The sequence below is a fragment of the Podarcis bocagei genome (assembly GCF_964188305.1).
Source record: "Podarcis bocagei genome assembly, chromosome: 3".
NCBI classification, from domain to species: Eukaryota; Metazoa; Chordata; class Lepidosauria; order Squamata; family Lacertidae; genus Podarcis; species Podarcis bocagei.
In genome coordinates, this window is record NC_138127.1 from 103,412,374 (window position 1) to 103,430,227 (window position 17,854).

Here is a 17,854-nt window from a genome sequence, read left to right on the forward strand (position 1 = left end):
AATCACAGGCAATATAATTTAAAAAAGGCATCAAAAACAATAAAAATCATGTTTTGAGCTGGCTGGACTCTGAATGTACAAGCTACTGTATTTTACTTCTTTTTGGTGTACTAAGATTTATTGAGGATCACCGGACATAGACTTCCTGCTATCACATCCATGACTTTAGGAATATTAAATCTGAGGGCTGATGTGCAAGTGCCATTTGCAAACCTATAGGACGTATGGGAAAGGTATTAGACAGGAAGCAAATCCTGAAACGTAATGGTCATAGGTTGAGGATGTTCTGCAGAACCAGAAAGCATTCTTCAGAAGGGTTAACTGATTCATAAGTCACAGACATTCAGTTAGACGTCCAAGGCTAATTGTTTGTATTGCAATAAGTCTTCATGTAAAATACGACTTGCGTGCTGTGTTATCAAGACTGCAGCCTGGGCTCCTGACACTGAGAACTGCCAGGAAACTGCCCTGCCCATTATCCCAAAGTGCATAGCAACCTAAGCCAGAGATTTTGCCCAGTGGGAGGTTTTTGCTGTGCTGTGTTACTAAATGTGGCCTCGTTCTTTAAAATAACAAAAACCAAATAGCAACCTGTTTTAAGACAAAGTGCTCAATGTTCTAATCTGCATGCACTCCTCAGTTCAGTTAATCAGTTTTAGCAATGGTCCATAGCAGCCAGAAAGTGGAAAGAAAATACAGGCAATTAATTTTTTTTAAAAAAATAGACATTGAAAAAAATAAAAAAATCATGTTTCCATCTGGCTGCACTCTGAATGTACAAGCTATTGTATTTTACTTCTTTTTCATGCTCCAAGACTTCATGAGGAGCAGTGGACCAAAACATTTCTGCTACCACATCCAGTGCTTTTAGTACAGAAAATCCTAGGGCTGACGTGTAAGTGCCGTTTGCAGACCTATAAAAACGTGAGCATGCATTCTTTTTGATGACACAGGGAATTGATAGCACTCTTGGTCTCCCTTCCTTGGTTTCTGACTTGAAATTCCCAGTCAAACTTCAGCAATGCAGAACAGCATCTTTTACATCATTGCCCTTTCAGGGATGCTCTTAGCTTCTCCAGGTAAGCCGTACATCAAAATCAGAATGTTCAGAGATGATGTAAAAATTGGGATTCAATAACCAAGATAGCCTTCTCCTCCAATTCTGCAGAAGACTTTCCCCTGAAGATTAAGATGAACACTATATGCCCTCATCTACCTTGCTCTCTCCTCCTCCTTTTCTAGATCTCTCTCATTCTCTCTTCACACCCCTCTGCTCTCCTTCATTCTTGTTTCAGTTGAACAATTGCTGCTGTCCTCCTTGGACTCTTCCACCTGCCCATCATCCTGTCTTGTTCAAGCCATCTCTTTACCATGCTGCCTGCTCTCGCTTATAAGGGTGTGTGTAGATGAGTTTGAGAGGTGGATTTCTAAAATAATGGGTTCCCCGTTCCTCTAAATTGATAGACATCTAACTTTGAACACCATACAAAATGCAAAGTGGGATGGGCTGATGAAAATGTATCCACAGAAAACTCAGGGGAGAAAATCTCTCAGTACAGGCAAAAGGAAGGAGTGTGAAATGGATAGGTGAACCCTTCTTTGGAAGGGAGGAAGCATTCGCAGAACAATATTTGAACCCCTTCCCTTGTGATGAATCAATCTGTATGTGACGCAAAAATTTTTTTAAAAAAATCCTTCCAGTAGCACCTTAGAGACCAACTAAGTTTGTGAGTGGTTAATGCTATGAGCTTTTGTGTGCATGCACACTTCTTCAGATACACATTCAGAAGGATTTCTATGGCAGACCAACAAGGCTACTGTAACTAATCTATAGGTGTTTGGTTTCTCTGATTTCTCCTGCTCGTATTTGTGCACCAATCTCTGATTTTTAAAAAATATGAATCCACACAAAGCTTTGAACATATATGGAATTGGCAGAAATGACTGGCAGAATCCGAGACCAGGGAGAAGAGATGGTGAAAGAAGACTGGAAGAAATTTAAAGACTATTTACAGAAATATTGTAAAATTAATGAATGCTAGAAAGATGTTGGATAGAAACTAAGGGGTTTCCAGCTGTAATGCTTTAGGAGATACGGGAAAAAAAAGGTTTACAAATGGGTAAAAGCTTAATGGTAAGGATTTGCTGAACTAACAAATTGAAGTGGAATACAAAGAAGGGAGGTATGAGGAGGTCTGGGGAAATAAGCTGTATTTTGTATTTTGTTTTCTTTTCATTTTCATTTTCATTGTTATCTTTTAAAAATTTTAATAAATAACTTTAAAAAAAACAAAAAAGCAAAGCTGTGAACATACATTTGTGTGCATTTTCACATACAAATTTCTGTTCATCATTTTCCTCCATATGTGTGTTTTCATAAGCAAAAACCTCTCATATAACGCATTGTCACCCCAAAGTACAGAAAACCAGAGGAAAATGCGTGCTCAACTTCAGTATTATTATTGTTGTAGCGTTAAAGGGTAGTCCGTTACATTCCAAAGCAGCAGCAGTAGGTGGTGATCTATAATTATCAAGTAAGAATGGAGGAATCCCTTAATCAATGTTTTCTTTTTCTAGGACATGCAGTGAGGACAGAGCCAATACAATCTACTGAAGATTGCAGTGCAATTAAAGGATTTTGCACTAATGAGCCTGGATGCAACACACCTTACCCAGTCCAAGGAACATGTGGAGAAGGCACATTATGCTGTTTACAGTAAGATTAATATTTTATCTATGAACTCTAATGGAACATGTATTTCAGTTTTCACATCTCTGTTCCTCATGTTATAATCTGATGGCATGCTCTCAGAAGTCACTCCTCAACTTGGAGTGAGAAGGATTTGGCTGTTCCATCTTTCAAATATGTTTGGTGACATTTTTATATATTTATTTGTGTTTATATACCACTTTTCATCCACATAGGTCAAGAGGGTGTTTGTGGGTCTCCCATTATTTTTTAAATTAACGAAGTTGGCAATAAAAAGCCAGAACAACCACGTACTGTTTAATCAAAGGATTCATTTGTTTGTTTGATTTAACAGGAATCTTACATGGCTTTATCGTTCGTAATTTCTAAGAATTTTACATCCCATATAAAATCAAACATTAAAAGCAAGTTAATCTTGGGTTGCCATGTTTCAAAATGTGAATATTCAGACAGAACTGTTTTTTTTTGGGGGGGGAGTTCTTGAGCTGCTTTTTGGGGGATGGAAAAATTGTTGAGGTTTTTCTTTGGGGGTGGGATCTCAAAAATAAAGGAATTGTGGAGCTTTTTAATGAATTTTCACCTAAAAAATTCACAGGTGTTGCCTATTTCCAAACAGTGAACCAAATCGGGCAAAAGTGCATCCATCTCCAACCTGGTGCCCTCCATACATTTTAGACTACAAGTCCCACAATCTCTATCTGCAATGATGGGGGTTGATGGGTCTTAAAGCCCAAGAACGCTAACATATGATTCAGTGAAAAAGAACAAATAAGAATAAGTAAAAAAATAATAATTAACTTATTTATATCACAATCCTTGGAATGGAAATTATTCCAAGGCACCTTGCATGTAACACTAAACTACATTTTTTACAGAAGACACACTGTATCGAGGTCAGGGGTGGGGGAAGTGTTCAGCCTGAAGGTCCCAATCCAGTGGCAGATGTGCTATTTTGTTTTTCATCCCCCCCCCCCGTGCATTTTAAAAGTCAGATTTAGTGCTGCATATTAGTCGAATGTTCAGTCAAATTTGCTCATTTGTAAATTTTCATTTGAGAAATTGTCAAAATTAATAAACAAGTCACTGGCATTTTTGTGATATGAAAGTTTGTTGCTTATGGAGGAGTGTTCCCCCCGTGTGTGTGTGTGTGTGTGTACTGTCTCTTTGTGTTAACACATAAACCCAGTGATCACAGAATATATTTTTTTTTCTCTCTGCAGATTTGGTACAGGGTAAGGTGGAGAGAAACATTTACTTATTTCAGCAACTGATATTACCCAGATGAACAGATTGATCTGCTGTTGTTTCGCTTCCAGAAAATACTTCAGTGGTATTGAATTTTTTGAAACAACAACAACAACCCTTTATACTATTTTGAATAAAATGTAATATGTTGCTGGAAAATGTGTGTGGGTTTGTGTTCTTGTGAGATGTGAATCCACTAATGCAGGGGATTTGCAAAGGTTCAGAAAGCTTTTTATTTGTAAAGTTAAGGAAACCATCAGATCCTCCATGTTGGTTCTCTATGGGTATACCAAAAATTCTGAACAAGTTTTCTGCCAAGACTCCCCAAAGTGGTTTAAATGCCATTTGGCTATCGGTTGGCCAAAAGCCACCACTTCATCTATATTAACACATTTCTCTGAGGTATTATAAAAAACTTCTCAGTGGGATGCTGTCATTGACTGGGCGACAGACTGTCCCTGTTGATGATAGGCAATCCGTGATTAGTGGGTTTGGTGCAGGGGCTGAATGGATGGTATATGAGCAGATTTCCTGCCTTTCGGGATTTGAGGTTCCTTAGAACTCTCTGATTCTGCTGGAGATGCTACCCAAGAATTCTAGATGGATGGGAACTGCCTGAAAGGAAATGCAGAACTACTCTTAGAAGAGGCCATCTATTTAGCAGGCTTGTAAGTATGTATAACAAAGATACTAGCTCACTTACTTTCTGAACATAATCCAGGAGGCCAGGAGCCTATGTGACATTTTAGATACACACCCAACGTTCAGGCTATAAATGTGGTTCATCACCCAGCCTTTCCCTTTAATGTGAAATTGGGTTTTGCATGACTCACCCCTCCACCCTTGAGAGGTCAGAGGGCTGTGTACAGGTTACAAGCTTTGACTAGTACCTGTTTATATGAACATTTGCTATGAAAAGCTACCCTATCTGTGTAAAACCTGCTCTGCATTTTAGTTCCACCTCCAGTAGTTATTCAGGACCAAATTATATCTCTTAAGAACAAAGTTGTGCTTTCCCCATTCCCATTTATTGCTATGAATTTTGGTGGTGCCTGCCCTGTGGAATGCTCTCCCATCAGATGTCCATGAAATAAACTATCTGACTTCTAGAAGACATCTGAGGACAGATGTTTAAGTTTAATGTTTTATCATGTTTTTAATATTCTGTTGGGAGCCACCCAGAGTGGCTTCAGGGGCCCAGACAGATGGTATAAATTATTATTATTATTATTATTATTATTATTATTATTATTTTGGTGGTGGTGGTGGACATGGCAGTCGACACAGAGATTTCTCCAAGTGGTTCTTTATAATAAGCTGGAACTAAACTCAACTGCAAACAGGCCTGCTTTTATAGGCAGCCGGCTGTCAACATTGTAACAACTGTTAGGATATTTCCGTTCCACCTTAAAAGGGAGCAGGCTGTGAGTCACAGAGTCTGTGTATTTCCTGTTCACAGGATGTTTATGTTTTCTGTTGCTTTCGTTTCTCTCTCTGTGCTGGAGACACTGACACAGGCAGTCATGTCTTTCTTTGTTCTGATCAACGCTTATTAAAACTTGTAAATAATGCTCTCCTGAGTGCGACTTTTGCTGTGACTATCTGCTGATAGAGTGTGCATGAGCTCTAGAATGTGGCAAGATATTTTCTAGAAACTCATATCGCTAATTGCTGATACTGCGTGCCTATGGGAGATCGATGGATCGTCCGACAGACGACTTGGGGCCATGATGGACTTTGTCTCCCTGGCAGTATCCCAACAACAACAACCCAGGGTTTCCAGCCTAAATTAACTTTCGTGAACCTGAGTGAAAACTATATACAAAATATCTCTAGTAGCCAGGGTGAGAACTTCAATACATAACTATTATTATTATTATTATTATTATTATTATTATTATTATTATTATTATTTTACCGTAACTTTTTATATTTATACTTAGATGCCAATGGTGAAACAGCATTCCCCATCACCCAAACATTCCTTAGGATTACCACTGTCAAATGTCAATAATTATTAAAGATTTTATTTTAGTTTTGAATGGGCAAGGTGAATAATGCCAGTCCACATGGTTGAAGCCGGAAAGGGATCTCAAATTCTACAGCAAGAGAGAAAAACCACAGCAGAACACATTACAACTTCCCTGTCTTCTCAGAGACTTGATGTCCTTGGCTGCTCCAAAACCTAATGTCCAAGACATAATGTTCAAAACTTAACATTTACTTACATAACATTTATGGATTAATGTCCCTTTGAGGAGAATGATGAAAGAAAAGCACCGTGCCTTATTCTTCAAGAGATAAGGTGTTCCAGGGAAAGGAAGCACTGGGCAGTACATTAGCTGAAGGAACTTTTCAAGGTTCCCTGGATACAGAGATATATTGTATATTACTTATATTAAGGACCCTGAACCATGCCTGTCCCACCCCTCCTGATTGTATGTGGCAAAGCTAAAATTTCTGCCGTGCACCTCACCATTTGAGTAAACTAATGGGATTTCACTCCTGTTGCTGTGATCCCAAAATGAGGATTTTAAATATTTTTCATGCTTCTTCTTCATATGGAAAGTGTCCAGGGACACACAATAGCATCATAGTATGATGTACAGGAATCATGCTTTCCTGAGAGGAAGAAAAATCTTGAAAAAATTACTGAGGCAAGAAGGGGTACATGGCTGCAGTTCATGCATATTCTTCAGTTGGAGATTTCCTCCACTATTATCTGAAGAGAGCATTGCTGCTTTCCTTGTTGCCACAACTTGTATTCATTCTTTGGACTTAGCTTGTAATATTTGTAGTGCATTGTAGTCTTCTACTACTTTGTACATGCCTACATCATTGCTTCTATGACTCCTAAATTGGCAGTCATTGTTGCTTTTAACAATAAACCAAATGGCCACTGTCAGAACAGGATCTTGGTTGAAGCTTTGGTCTAATCCAACAAGGGTCTCCTTTTGAGAGCCCGTGTGGTGCAGTGGTTAAGAGCAGAAGATTTGTAATCTGGTGAACCGGGTTCACGTCTCCGCTTCTCCACATGCAGCTGCTGGGTGACCTTGGGCTAGTCACACTTATTTGAAGTCTCTTAGTCCCACTAACCTCACAGAGTGTTTGTTGTGGGGGAGGAAGGGAAAGGAGAATGTTGGCCGCTTTGAGACTCCTTCAGGTAATGATAAAGCGGGATATCAAATCCAAACTCTTCTTCTTCTCCTTTTGGTCACATGGGAGCAGTGGTGCCAGGAAACCTGAGGACTCCCTCATCAACCGAAAGTGCATGCCAAACTTATCCTGATATTTTGCCCAGTTGGAGCCCGCCCCCCCCCCCGAATTCTAAATGTGGCCTTATTCTTTAAAATAACAACAACAAGGAAACTTTGTTTTTAGACAAAGAGCCCAAAGTGCTCACCATACTAATTTGTACATACTGTTCAGTTAATGAAAACACTAAAATTACTGTCTTGAGCTGTATTTTACTTCTTTTTGGTGCTCCAAGACTTCATGAGGAGTACTGGACTTCCTGCTAACACATCCAATGCTTTTCGGATACCAAATCCTAGGGCTGACATGTAAGTGCCGTTTGCAGACCTATAAATACGTGAGCATGCAATCTTTAGGATGGCACAGGAAATCGAGAGCACTCTTGGTCTCCCTTATTTGGTTTCCAACTTGGCATTCCCAGTCAAACTTCAGCAATGCAGATCAGCATCTTTTACATCATTGCTCTTTCAGGGATGCTCTTAGCTTCTCCAGGTAAGCCATACATCAAAATCAGAATGTTCAGAGATGATGTGAAAATTGGGGTTCGTTAACTAACATGGCTTTTTCCTCCACTTCTGCTAAAGACTTTTCCTTCAAGGCTAATATGAAAGCCATATGGCTTGATCTATGATACTCCCTCTCCTCTCTCTTTCTAAACCTCTCTCTTTCGCTCCTTCTGCACCTACTCTCAACACTTCCCTCCTTCATTCTTGTTTCCCTTGATCTATGCTGTCGCCCTTCTCAGACTCTGCCCCATCATCCAATCCCGTTCACACCATCTCTTTGCTATGCTGCATTTTCCAGATTTATGAGGGTGTGTGTAAATGTGTTTTGAACATGAGATAAGGATTTCCAATATAAAGGATTGTCTGATATTGATAAATATTTGACTTTTGCTGCCATATGAAGTGCAAAGTCTTATGGACTGGGGTGGGAGAGTGCTAGAGTCCTGTCTAGTCAAGTTGCATGGAATCATTTCCAATCTGTTACCTCCGAGGATGTGGACAGGCTGCTTGGATGAGTGAAATCAACCACCTGTTTCCTTGAACCTTGCCCATTCTGGCTAATAAAAGTGAGACGGGAAGGGCTGGGAGATGGGTTTTGCAGGGTGGTGAATTCTTCACTCTGTGAGGGATCCTTCCCAGGCCCGCTAAAAGAGGCGGTCATTAAACTGCTTCTTAAATTAAACCACCTACGCTCGAATATTCCATTCTTGGCAAGGTGATTGAGCAGGTGGTTGCTGAACCATGCCTGGTTCAACCATGCCTGGAGGATGCATACCATTTGGATCCCTTCCAATCGGGATTCAGGCCTCATCATGGGACTGAAACTGCCTTGGTCGCACTGGTTGATAATCTCCGGTGGGTTAGGGACAAAGGGGAAAGCTATTTCCTAGTTCTGCTGGATCTCTCAGCAGTCTTCAATACCTTCAACCATAACATCCTTCTGGACTGTTTAGAGGGGATGGGAGATGGGGGCACTGTTATACAGTGGTCCTGCTCCTTCCTCCTGGGCCATGTCCAGAAAGTGATGTTGGGGGATGAGTGCTCAGACCCCTGGGTTCTCACTTGTGGGGTGCCTCAGGATTCCGTCCTCTCCCCCGTGCTTTTTAACATCTATACGAAGCTGCTAGGAGAGATCATCAGGGGGTTTGGGCTGGGTGTCCATCAATATGCAGATGATACCCAGCTCTACCTCTCTTTCAAATCGGAATCAGTGAAGGTAATGAAGGTCCTGTGTGAGTGCCTGGAGGCGGTTGGAGGATGGATGGTGGTTAACGGATTGAGGTTGACTCCTGACAAGACAGAAGTACTGTTTTTGAGGGACAGGGGGTGGATGGGGTGGGGGACTCCCTGGTCCTGAATGGGGTAACTGAGCCCCTGAAGGACCAGGTGCACAGCCTGGGAGTAATTTTGGACTCACACCTGTCCATGGAGGCGCAGGTCAATGCTGTGTCCAGGGCAGCTGTCTACTAGCTCCACCTGGTACACAGGCTGAAACCCTACCTGACTGCAGACTGTCTCACCAGAGTGGTGCATGCTATAGTTATCTCTTGCTTGGACTGCTGCAATGCACTCTATGTGGGGCTACCTTTGAAGGTGACCTGGAAACTACAAGTGATCCAGAATGCGGCAGCTAGACTGGTGACTGGGAGCAGCTGCCGATACCACATAACACCAGTGTTGAAAGACCAACATTGGCTCCCAGTACATTTCCGAGCACAATTCAAAGTGTTGGTGCTGACCTTTAAAGCCCTAAATGGCCTCTGCCCAGTATACCTGAAGGAATGTCTCCACCCCCATCATTCAACCCGGACACTGAGGTCCAGCTCTGAGGGCCTTCTGGCGGTTCCCTCACTGTGAGAAGCGAAGCTACAGGGAAGCAGGCAGAGGGCCTTCTTGGTAGTGGCACCCACCCTGTGGAACACCCTCCCATGAGATGTCAAAGAAATAAACAAATATCCAACTTTTAGAAGACATCTGAAGGCAGCTCTGTTTAGGGAAGCTTTTAATATCTGATGAATTTTAATCTTTTGTTGGAAGCCGCCCAGAGGGGCTGGGGAAACCCAGCCAGATGGGTGGGGTATAAATAAATTATTATTACAGTGGTGCCTCGCAAGACGAAATTAATTCGTTCCGCAAGTTTTTTCTTCTTGCGAGTTTTTCGTCTTGCGATGCACGGTTTCCCATAGGAATGCATTGAAAATTAATTAATGCGTTCCTATGGAAACCACCTTCAGACCAGGTCCGGGGACAGTCTGTCCGCCGACCTCTTCTGAAGGCTGGGGGGGGGGGACAAGGGCTTTTCTTCCCACCCCCAGCATTTTAAAAAACCCCGGGACAGCGGAGGACTTCTCCGCTGTCCGGGGCGATGTAAAAGCCCTTGGGAAGGCAGGCAGGGGGGGACAAAGACTTTTGCCCCCCGCCCGCCTTCAGAAGAGGTCCTGGACCTCTTCTGAAGGCGGGCGGGGGGCAAAAGTCTTTGCCCCCCCCCCGCCTGCCTTCAAAAGCCGTCGGGGACAGCGGAGAAACGCGCTGCCTTTCTCCGCTCTCCCGGGAAGGCAGGCAGGGGGGAGCAAAGACTTTCGCCCCCCGCCCACCTTCAGAAGAGGTCCTGGCTTGCCGGCATCTCCCCGAAGCAGAGGACGGGCTCCACAGCTCACCCTCTGCTTCGGGATGCAGACTGCCGCCCCAAGCCTTGCGCGCAAGGCTTGCCGGCATCTCCCCCAAGCTTCCCCCGACCCCAGCTCCCAGAACAGGCTGCCACCCCAAGCCTTGCGTGCTAAGCGGGACCTCCCACCGGGCATGTGAGGCTTGCCGACATCTCCCCGAAGCAGAGGACGGGCTCCGCAGCTCACCCCCTGCTTCGGGATGCAGGCTGCCACCCCAAGCCTTGCTCACAAGGCTTGCCGGCATCTCCCCCAAGCAGGGGGCGGGCTCCGCAGCTCAACCCCTGCTTCGGGATGCAGGCTGCCGCCCCAAGCCTTGCGCGCAAGGCTTGCCGACATCTCCCCCAGGCAGGGGGCGGGCTCCGCAGCTCACCCCCTGCTTCGGGCTGCAGGCTTCAGAAGAGGTGCCTTCAAAAGCCGTCCGGGACAGCGGAGAAACGCGCTGCCTTTCTCCGCTCTCCCTGGAAGGCAGGCAGGGGGGAGCAAAGACTTTTGCCCCCCGCCCGCCTTCAGAAGAGGTCCAGGACCTCTTCTGAAGGCGGGCGGGGGGCAAAAGTCTTTGCTCCCCCCGCCTGCCTTCAAAAGCCGTCCGCGATAGCGGGAAGCTCTTCCCTGCTATCCCGGACTGCTTTTAAAATGCTGGCGGTGGGGAGCAAAGCCTTTCGGCCCCCGCCGGCCTTCCTGGACCTCTTCTGAAGGCCGGAGGGGGGGGGAAAGGCTTTGCTCCCCACCACCAGCATTTAAAAGAGGTCCCCGGAGATTTCCCTATGGGCTTTCTTCTTGCGAAGCAAGCCCATAGGGAAATTCGTCTTGCGAAGCGCCTCCAAAACAGAAAACCCTTTCGTCTTGCGGGTTTTCCGTCTTGCGAGGCATTCGTCTTGCGAGGTACCACTGTATTAACAATAGCTGCAAAAGTCACTCTGTCCCAATAACCTCTTTACACTATTTTTCCTCTCAGCCTGGGAAGAAGAGTGGTCTGTTGAACTGCAGATGACTCAATAATGAACCTTATCAGTTTTTGGGGCAAGTTCACAGACTCCTTTCATCCTTCCATCCAACTGAAGACAAATGAGCAATTACAGTATACTTCCAATTAAATTAAATTCCAAGTCTTTTTAGGGTTATTCAGTTCACTCTGTAAATAATAAAGGATGGGGAAGAGTCAGCTCTAATTTTCCATTGTAAACCTTTTGCAAAATAGAGCTTCCCTCCCTTTACCCCCTTTTTTCTGCACACACAGTTCCGTTGAATGTTATATTCCATATCTATAATCCAATTTATTCCCTCCTCACTTGTACAAGTATAATTTGAACTAACATTGAAAGGAGGGTTGCTGAATCATAAATGTAGAGAAGAAAACTTTATATAAAGAAACTGTAGGGTCCCCTCACCCTACACCGTCTTTTGCACTGAATGAAGTCTTCTCTCAAGTTCAAACCTTAAAGTCCTTGCAGTTGGTTCTGTTCCATAGTTTGTGATCTCATCTCTTCTAGCATGCACCTGCACTTTAGTCCAAATTAAGCTCTAATTATCAGGAGAGTCTCTTCTTCTTAATGGTGGCATAGGTGGGTTTTCAGCAGCTGAAGTGCTTATGCACTCAGCGCCTCCCTGCCTCCCACATTTCATGCTGGAGCGAGAGCCAGGTACCAAGACGAACTGTGAGTGAGGCCTCTCTGTCCCTGCAAGGAACTTGCAAAAATAATTACCCTCAATCATCCTTGTTTTTCCTTTGCCAGTGATTTCCCATTTGCAGCATTTTTGGTGTCCCATGTTGAGCTCCTAATGCCTTACTCAGAATGGAATCTGCAGGAGAGATTCTACATAATTAGCTATTTATTTACATAATTAAAAGGCAAAGGTACCTCTGCCCATACGGGCCAGTCGTGTCCGACTCTAGGGGCCAGCGCTGTCCGGAGACACTTCCGGGTCACGTGGCCAGCGTGACGAAGCTGCTCTGGCGAGCCAGCACCAGCGCAGCACACGGAAACGCCATTTACCTTCCCGCTATAAAGTGGTACCTATTTATCTACTTGCACTTAGGCGTGCTTTCGAACTGCTAGGTGGGCAGGAGCTGGGACCAAAAGATGGGAGCTCACCCCGCCACGGGGATTCGAACCGCCAACCATACGGTCGGCAAGTCCTAGGCACAGAGGTTTTACCCACAACGCCAACCACGTCCCGCATGTACATAATTAGCTAGTCCTTATAATTAAGAAAGATTTGCAACAATAATTTAAAAGACACAAAAATTTAAAACTAAAATAAATTATACCTAATTAAGACTCACATCAAATGCACTAGTTGAAATTCACATCTTATATTGGCTCATGTTAAACCTTAAACCCTATGGTTTAGCTCCATTGTGTTGGCTATTTGCAGTTGAGCAGCGCTGCAGAGAGCATGCTGGGGAGACCATGCATTAAAAAGAGACTCAAAAATAACTTAAACAAGGTTTTAATAACAAAAACAAAAACTCCATTTACACTAAATACATCAACAACCATGACCCAACAACCAACCCATCCCCCAGGGTAATGGGAGAGCTAGGTGCTGCTCCTTATATACTACACCCAATTGCTGACACAGCTTAATCAGTACAACTCAGCAGCACCTGCTGTTTCACAGCTGCAAAGCTGGGTCTCGTTATTTTGCTCTGGCCCTTGCTCTGGCCCCTTAAAGACATACACATCGAGTGGAACAATGATGAACCTTTACATTTAAAGAAACCATTCAACACATTGATGTCAGCAAAGCTCAGGTGCTGACAGGAGGAGGAGAAGCAGGCATAGGGAGAGGACAGTTAACACTGGAAGGCAGAGAGGAGGGGGAGAGCTGCTGTAACCTGAGCTCTGAACAAAGGGGAGGAGAAAAACAGGGCCAGAGGGACAGGCAGCTGTGTGAGAGCGACGATAGAGACATCGGTATGCAGGAAGCATTCTCTCCCAAATCTCATAGGATCTTGAAAGTGGTGAAAGATACTGGAAGAGAAGGTGGGGGCTTCTGTGCAGGGGATGGTGGAGGAGCTCATCCTGGGAAACTCCATCTTCTGAGGAGGAGGATGAGTAGAGGAGCTATGTCCTAGTTTGTTGTTTTAGCAATAAATCTGAAATAATTAACAGCCAGAGTCGTCTCACGTTTGTGGGAGAGACCAAGACTTAACAATTGACTATAATTTTGCCTCAATTTGGGAGAGACTATCACACCATGGGGGATACTGCCAGGGAGACAAAGTCCATCATGGCCCCATGTCGCCTCCGGACGTTCATCGATCTCCCGTAGACACGCAGTATCAGCAATTAGTGATACGAGCTCCAAAAATAGCTTGCCACATTCCATAACTGATGCATGATCTTATCAGCAGATAATGCACAGCAAAAGATGCACGCAGGAGAGCATTATTTACAAGTTTTAATAAGCGTTGATCAGAACAAAGAAAGACATGACTGCCTGCGTCAGTGTCTCCAGCACAGAGAGAGAAACAAAAGCAACAGAAAACATAAACATCCTGTGAACAGGAAATATGCAGACTCTGTGACTCACAGCCTGCTCCCTTTTAAGGTGGAACGGAAATATCCTAACATCCTCCCCCTTTCCGTGTAACCTGTAGTACCTGTGGTTCAACCCAATTGCAACTTCTGTACATAAACCTTAAGTTGTTCTCTGTTAACAACCTTAGACAACAGATCAGCAGGAATTTCATTTCCTGGCATGTAGGACACCCGAATGAGTCCTTTCTGAATACACTCTCTTGCACGATGTAGCTTAATCTGAAAGTACTTGGTTATTTGCTTGCAACTCTCCGAGTTCCGCAAAGCCAAACACGATCTATTGTCTTGATACACTTGTACAGGACATTTCACAGAAACTCTGATGTCCTTAAACAGTTGCATCAACCATTCACAATCCATGAGTGAAAATGACAGAGCATTGAGTTCTGCTTCACAAGAACTTAGGCTCACTGTTGTCTGCTTCTTGCACAACCAGTTAAACAGGCAGTGGTTGTACATGTAGCATACTCCAGAAGTGCTTGTACCATCCGTGGTGTCACTTCCAAAACTTGCATCTGCAAAGATTTCAAGACCTCCAGTCTTCTGACTGGTCAACCTCAGCCTGTAGTGCATAGTCCCTTTCAAATAGGGACTATATGCGCTTCAGAGCTTTCCAATCCTGAACAGTAGGATTGTTAGCATGTCTGCTAAGCAGGTTAGTGCTTACAGCTATGTCAGGTCTTGAGCATCTAGCAATGAAATTCAACTTGCCTAGAATGCATCTGTACAGCGTTGTGTCAGAAAACGCTTCAGCAGTACTATCTACCTGGTAACCTGTCACCATCGGTGTGTCTGCTGCGTTTGCATCAACCAAATTCAACCTGGTTAATACATCAGCAATTTTCTGTGTTTGGTGTACCAGAAAATTACCTGCTTGGTCCCTCTCCACTTGCAGAGAAAGATAGTTGGATACCTCACCAATATCCTTCATGTCAAAGTGCTCCTTCAGCTGAGCTAGGGTGCTTTGGTAGAAAGCCTGATTCTTCCAAAACATCAGAAGATCATCAACAAAACATAAACAATACAGTTTGTTTTGCCCCTCCTCCTTGACAAACACACATGGATCAGCCTTGCCCTGGTGAAAACCTAGAGAAAGCAATGTCTCAGTGAGTTTCGTGTTCCAACACCTGGCACTCTGCTTGAGACCATATAAGAATTTCCGCAGTTTACAGACCATTCCCTTCTGTATCTGCATTCCATCAGGCGGAAGCATATACAGCTCCTCCCCCAAAATCCCGTACAAAAAAGCTGTATTAATGTCATGATGGGAAACATGCAGTTTCTCCTCCACAGCGATCTTGAGCATCAGCCAAAAGCTCTCATATTTGACTGTGGGAGAGTAGGTCTCATGGTAATTCTGTCCTGGTACCTGTGAAAAACCTCTGGCAACCAATCTGGCTTTGTGTCTGACAACCTTGCCATTCTGGTCTGTCTTGGCCTTGAAGACCCATTTGCTGCCAACCAGTCTCATCCCTGGGACTACCGGTACCAGTTCCCAAGTTTGGTTCCTATTCAAGGAATCAACTTCAGCCTTCATGGCATTAAGCCAAGGCTCAGCATCTTTAGAGGTTAACTCCTGAACCTCTTTGAAGTTTGAAGGTTCCCACACCTTCTCTGAGCTACTAAGAACAGCTTTTGCCATCTTAGCAAACTCATCAGCAAATCTCTTTGGAGGTTTGCCCTTTGTCGCTCTTTCAGATCTGCGTACTAGACGCAAGTCTTCTGGACTCATCTCCTCTTTCTTAGGAGAAAAGTGACCAATGGTGAACAGTGGTTCTTCCAGTTCATTGTCAGACGCATCAGATGGTCTGACTGAGGCCTTTGCGCTCTTGTAGTCTGCTGTGTCATCACTGTCACTGACATCAGCAGCAGCGCTGCCCACTGAGCTGGAATCCGAACTCTGATCATCATCATCATCATCATCCTCAGCTTCCTCAGCATCATCTGCTTTTTTTCACATCACCTTCATCTTCCTCTGGGTAACTCTGGAAAATTCCCACATTTCACCCCCACTTAGGATTGTACTCAACACTCCTTGTGAACTTAATGGACTTAGAGTCAGTCATCCATACCCTGTATGCACCTTTTTCATACCCCATGAACAAACCACGTGCCCCACGCTTCCCAAGCTTGTTGCTTTGTGGGGTGTCTACCCACATGTCAGAACCAAAGATTCTCATGTGCCTGACACAAGGTTTTTTACCAAACATCTTCTCATAGGGAGTACAACCAATAGGTGATGACAATATGTGATTAAAAGTGTAAACAAAATTCGACAGAGCCTCCCTCCAAAACTTTTCAGGGATATTGGCATCATGCAACAAGGTTTTCAGGCCTTGAAGCAAAGTTTGATTTGCTCGCTCTGCAAGCCCATTCATCCATGGCGATCTAGGCGTTGACATATCATACTGGATTCCCTTCTCAGTCAGGAAAGCTTCAAACTGCTGAGAAGTGAATTCCCCACCTCGATCAGTAAACAACCAATGCGTTTACTGTGAACATTCTCCAACCAAGCACAGAATGCCTTGAACCTAGGAAACGCTTGTGATTTCTGCTCGAGCATAAACACATGAATGTACCTGGAAAAAGAATCAGTTAGAACCATGAAGTACCTTGCTCCACCCAAAGAGGGCACAAGTGGACCAACCAGGTCTGTGTGGACTAGCTGGTAGGGATTGGAAGCCTGCCTGCTAGACTCCTTGCCTTTTGGAGCAACCTTCACCTTGTTCTCTGCACAAGATACACATTTCATGTGATACCTACAGGGTTTGATGTTCAAACCCTGAACCAACTCAGGCATCTGGGCCAGTGCCTGCCAAGAGAGGTGGCAAAATCTTCTGTCTGCATCATGAATACATCCTGCATGAAGAATTTTGTTAGTTTGTGCAACACAACAAGAATCAACATTAGACACAGCAGCACCTTTGTCATCATAAGTTATACAGAACAAACCATCTATAAACTTTGCATGCAAAATGTCCTCTTTGCCTTTTCTCATGACACAGATGCTCCTCTTGAAGGATATCTCAAAGCCACGCCCAGTCAGCTGTGGGACACTGAGCAAATTGTCTGCAGCACCTGGAACATAAAGTACATCTTTGATGGTTGTGTGCAGACTTGCCAGTTTCACAGTCCCTTCTCCTGCAATTCGCAACGTCTTTCCATCAGCCAGGTGGATCTCTCCATCTTGAGGCTTGAAGGAGATAAAAAGATGCTTATCTTTTGTTAAATGGCGGGTGCATCCTGAATCCACAATAAATATGGCCTTGGCCTTTGGAGCAGCTTTTGCAGCAAGCAAAACCTTGTTTTTCACTGGCGTGGGCTTTTGCTGCTTGACCCCCTGCTCCTGGCCATCAGACTTGCCTTTAGCCTTTGGTGAAGCTGTGCCAGCAAACAAAGCCTTGTTTTCCACTGGCGTGGGCTCTTCACCCTCCCTCTGCTTCTGGCCATCTGCAGGCATCTGTCTCCGTTTATTTCTGGCTTTCTGGTATCTGTGAGGATGACCTTGGCTCCCATGAGAAACAGAGCTCTCAGCTGCCGACTCCTTGGCTCCCCCTGGAGGCTGGAATGCTGCCTGGGATGACATCACAGTCAGCTCCCCCTTAAGCTTGCAACCGGTGCCCTTGGCATCCCTGCATACACTCTCATTCTGGGAAAAAAGCCAGGACCTCCGATGCAGTCAAACTCTGGGCTGGGATGACCGGCAGATGAGCTACTTTCAAAGCATTCCACATCTGATGTGCTGTCGCATTGCCAGCCAGCGGTTTGTTTTTTTTATAAAATTTTTATTAGGGTTTTCAAAATTTTTTTTGACAAACACAAAAACATACAGACACAACAAACACATAACAAATATAATTTTAAAACCTTAATTTCTTAACCACTTTCCCAGACTTCCCCCACCTCCCCTTCTTGCATCCCTATTCC